This window comes from Nannospalax galili, unplaced genomic scaffold (genome assembly GCF_000622305.1).
Source record: "Nannospalax galili isolate Female #2095 unplaced genomic scaffold, S.galili_v1.0 scaffold51, whole genome shotgun sequence".
In the NCBI taxonomy this organism is placed as follows: domain Eukaryota; kingdom Metazoa; phylum Chordata; class Mammalia; order Rodentia; family Spalacidae; genus Nannospalax; species Nannospalax galili.
Genome location: NW_008329521.1, coordinates 219920 through 224669, shown reverse-complemented (window position 1 = coordinate 224669; position 4750 = coordinate 219920). Strand labels below are relative to the sequence as shown.

The window sequence follows — 4750 nt, the reverse complement described above, 5'->3', positions numbered from 1 at the left end:
TAGCTCATTTTTCATTTTTTTTTCTTCTGCCAGGGTTGAACTTGAGAGTGATGGACTCAGGATTTGTTTTCAGGCATTTTGATAGCTGTTGGAGTGGCTAGAATCAGTGTCAGTTACCTCTCAAAGGCTCCTAGATAGGGAGAGAAAACAAACTTAGCCATCATTTAATTTTTTAGATCAGAACAATAGTGGGTTGCCTCCTTTAGCTGTAGGTGGGCACTACAGTATTGTGGACCAAGATTTGAAGTCTTACATCTGAGTAACATTGTCTTATAAGGAACAAAGTCATTAGTGAGAGATAATTGTTTAAATAACGTAGGAACTTATGTCTAATGTCTGGGTTGTATAATCGCTTGAACCGTTAAAGTATACTGATGACTTTTACTTTTGGTTATACTTTCCTTTTGGGTGTTTAAGACCATATTGTTGGCCCAAATAAACCAATTTATTTTTACTCTTAAGTTCATATGAGGATTTGGTCCTTGGGGGTCACATGGGCTTGGGGGGGGGCTGGCTCCTCAAGATTTTCTTTTACCAGTTCCATCTGTGTGAAGATAAGTCAAGAGGTCTTGCTTGACCAGGGCTTTGCTTGGAAGCATGAAGGAAATGTTTTCTCTGTGTTGACCCTGCTCTTTGCAGACTGGACACTGGTTCAAGTCCATCTTCTGGGGTCTCCATGGCCTCCCTGAACAAGAGGACAGGTGACTCACCAAAGCACCTGATAGATAAAAAGCTGCCGAATGACGAATAGGGTTGATCAGAAGAAAGCAGAGTTTATTAGGAAAGGAACACATGGGACAGATTCCCTTCTGGGTAGGGAAAATGTCTACCCTGGGTTGTCTTTTTTTTTGGGGGAACGGGACTGTTAAAACCTATTCTCTTCAGAGATCAAAGGGGACCTGCTGTGTTGGCTAAACAGTGAAGAAAAGTCTGCTTCTCTTGACTTCAAAGACCAGGGTGCTTATCAGCTGGGTTCCCTTTTCTCAGGAGCTTGAGAATTCCTGGAGACCCTGTTGGTGTGGGGGTGGGGCTATCTGAACCTTAACACTAGTCTTACTGTTTTGAGATTAATCTGTGTTAAATCCTGTAGTATTTTTTCACATGAAATTGAGTGCACCAGAATTTGATGCATTCATGTCCATTACAGTAATGTCCTCTTGGCTCATTTTCCCCTTGATTAGGATGAACTGACCTAATTTATCTCTTCTGACAAATTAAAACTTGAAGTTTATATTTTCAGATACTTAAATTTCACAGCATGGTTTGTTTCTAAGTGCTGCTTGGTTGGATTATTTTTTTCCACTTTTTCATGTTAAGGTAGTGCCTATCCTTGAAGATTAAAGGAATTTCTTACAGACAGCAAAATGATGGAATTTGTTTCTTAATCCATTCAGCTAGTCAGTGTCTTCTGACTGTGGAGTTGAGGCCAATTTTTTTATCAAAAGATGTGTCGGTTACCGTCATTTTAATTTGTTTGTGGTTTTGTTCAATTTTGATGTTTTTGTAATTATACCTTCATTTGTTTTCTTTTGTAGTATCTTTGGTATGGTAACTCTTTTCTTTGAGCCTTTGTATTACTTTGAGTGTTCTCTGTAGGGCTGGTTCAGTGGACATGGATTCTTTCAGCCTAGTCCTGTAATGGAAGATTTTTCTTTCCCTTTTGACTGTGATAGACAGTTTTTCCTGGACTGAGTAATCTGGTCTGGCATCTATGATCTTTTAGAAAATGCGGTATATTGCTCTGCTCCAGTGTCTTCTGACTTTCACACTTTGCATTGAAAAGTCAGCTGTAATTTTAGTGGGGTTTTTCATAATTTTTTTTTCTCTAGCAGCTTTTGATACTCTCTCTTTGTTATGTAAATTTAATATTTTTACTATGACATGCCTTGGGGATTTTCTGTTCTGTTCCTGCCTATTTAGTTTCTGTGTGCTTCTTGTATCTGTATGCATATGTCTTTCCTTAATAAAGGGAAACTTTCTTCAATAATTCTTTTGAAGATCTAGTCAATGTCATTGACCTGAGATCCTTCACCTACGTCTTCTATGCATATGATGCTTAGATGTGTTCTTTTCATGACGTCCCACATTTCCTGTATATTTCGATTCTATGCTTGTTTTTGTTGTTGTTCTTATTGTTTTAATTTTCTTCCTTTTTGCTTAAGCAGCCCAATTCTTCAACTTCACTGTCCAGTCTTGATATTCTGTTTCCCATTTCATTCATTCTTTTGTTAAGGCTTTTCCCTGTAGTTTCAAAGTGGCTTATTTAGATTTCAATTCAATCTTTTTTTTTCAGATTGAGCTTATTTCAATATATCTATCTCTTTTGTGAATTCACATTTCACATCTTGAATTGCTTTTATCATTTCATTCATCTGTATATTTGTATTTTCTTGAAATTCAGTCAGGAGTCTATCCCTATCCTTTTTGAGTTTTTTAAGTTATTTGTCTGTGTCTTCATTGAATTAGTTAAACTCTTGGTCCCTGGGCCAGGATGGCTGCATGGTGTTCTGGTTGCTAGTGGCCATGGAGTCACCCGGCTGCCAGCTGCAGTAGTGAGAGGGGCCAGGCTGCTTCAGGGGGGACGTTGTGGGGCAACCCTAGGCCTACAGCATGAGTATTTCCACCTTAGAGCTCTCCCTGGCTGCTAATGTCCCCCTGGTGCTGCTGACATTGAGACCCGGTGTCAGTCTCACAGGAACAAAAATTTACCATTTTGTTTATACTGCATCCTTCCACACAAGCTCTTCATCGGCCAGAGATGATTATTTCCAGATATTATGAGTGCCCTGAAATGCCAGCCAGAAAGACACCAAGAAAGCCAATTATCAGCTTGTCAAGAAGTATCACCGGACACGAATGAGGATAATGCCAAAGCTGAGAAGTTCTCCCAGCTGGCAGAGTCTATGAGGTGTTGAATGATGAACAAAGAGGGAGCAATAGGATGCCCAGGGCTCTGCCAGCTTTGATCCTGGGGCCAGCAACTCTGGACAGAGCTCCTGGAGAGGAGGGCCCTCTGCTGACCCAGAGGAGCTGTTCAGGGAGATCTTTGGGGAGGTGTCATCAGATTTCCAGATTGTGTGATGAACCTCAGGAACACATCATGGAGTTGACATTCAATCAAGCTGCCAAGAGCATCAACAAGGAGTTCACTGTGAACATCATGGATGCCTGTGAGTGCTGTGGCTGCAGGCAAAAGCTGCTGGAACCAAAGTGAGCACCAGCACTACTGCAGCCTGGGCGTGGAAACCAGCAATACAGGCCCCTTTGCGATGCATTCCTACATGCGGTGATCAAGGCTCTGTCTTCACAACACCTTGTGTGTTCTGCAGAGGAGTAGGACAAGCCAAGCAGAAGAAGCGAGTGACTCCCAGTGCCCGCATGGGTTGAAGATGGCCAAACTGTGAGGATGCCTGCAGGAAAATGAGAAATTTCTGCCACATTCAGGGTGCGAAAGAGCCCTGTGTTCCGGAGGAATGGTGCAGACATCCATTCTGATCACTTTATTTCAATAGCTCAGGGTATTCTTGAGGGTGGCCAGGCAACCAGACCCAGAGCCTGTTTGAGACAATCAATGTGGAGTCAGCTGCTGGGATTCAGATGGCCAGAGAGGTGCTTCAGTGGAAAAGGCACCCCTCGGATTAATAGCTATGCCTACGGTGAATGACCCTGGCATTCACATCAAGATAGAGTTCCAAGGAGGCTGACCAGTTGGCAGCAGAGTGTGACCCTGAGCTGTGCTCAGGATGAAACTGACGTGGAGAGAGCAGAGAATTGAGGCAGGGTCCTGGGTAGCCCCACAGGCAGCAGGGTGGGCTGAGGCTGGGGAGGCCTAGGGATTCCTTTCTAAGCTCGAGAAAAAGTTTACTTCCTGATATCCCTGCAGAGGAAAACAGCCCACTGAAAACTAGAGCAGGAGCAGCCCCTCTTCATGGCCAGGCCTCAGACATGGGAGGACCCTGGAACAGCAGCACTGAGCCCCTGTCTACAGAGCCCTTTGGGCCTCCTAGCAACAGCAAACCTATGAGAACACCTCTTCACACAGAAGGTCATGGTGGACTGCCTCTAGGCAATGACATGTAGTCTTCCCGGAATGGTGGAAATTTCCTGTCCACTGGTAGATAACTTGCTTTTTCTGGCTCAGGCAGAGTAAGGCACTTGGACTATTCCTATAGCACTAAAAGTAATTTGGAACTTAATGTGCTGGTGGGCCCAAAGACTTAAAGGCCATGCTTAACACCTTAAAATTAAACCTTTAAAAATTTAGTTGAATTCTTTGATTGTATTTATGAGTTTTCTTTTAAATTCTACGTCCTAAGATTTCTCTAAGTAGTCCTCATTATAGAACACTTCTGTAGAACAGGTAGGATTTGTTGGGGAAATATCACCCTGGTTTTTCATATTATTTGTGTGCTTTTTAATACTTCATTTACTTTTACTTTGTGTGTACTAGTGTATTGCCTGCATATGTGCATATGCACCTGTTCCATGCAATGCCTGCAGAGGTCAGAAGTGGACATCGGATTTCCCCTGGAACTGGAGTTATGGACAGTTGTCAGGTGTCATGTGGGTGCTGGGAATTGAACTTGGGTCCTCTGCAAGAGCAGCCAGTACTGTTAACCACTGAACCATCTCTCCAGTCCCTTATTTGAGGTTTTTGTTGTGGCGTGCTCATATGGATTTATTTATTTTATTTTTATTTTTTGATTGTGAGTCTGACATGAAATTCAAGCCTAACTTTGTGGAGTTGTGT

The 4750-nt window shown here is 42.6% G+C and overlaps 1 pseudogene; it reads left to right on the top strand.

Moving 5' to 3' along the window:
* The first annotated feature begins 2651 nt into the window (after nt 1-2651).
* On the top strand, nt 2652-3775 carry LOC103737956 (annotated as a pseudogene).
* The last annotated feature ends 975 nt before the right edge of the window (nt 3776-4750 follow it).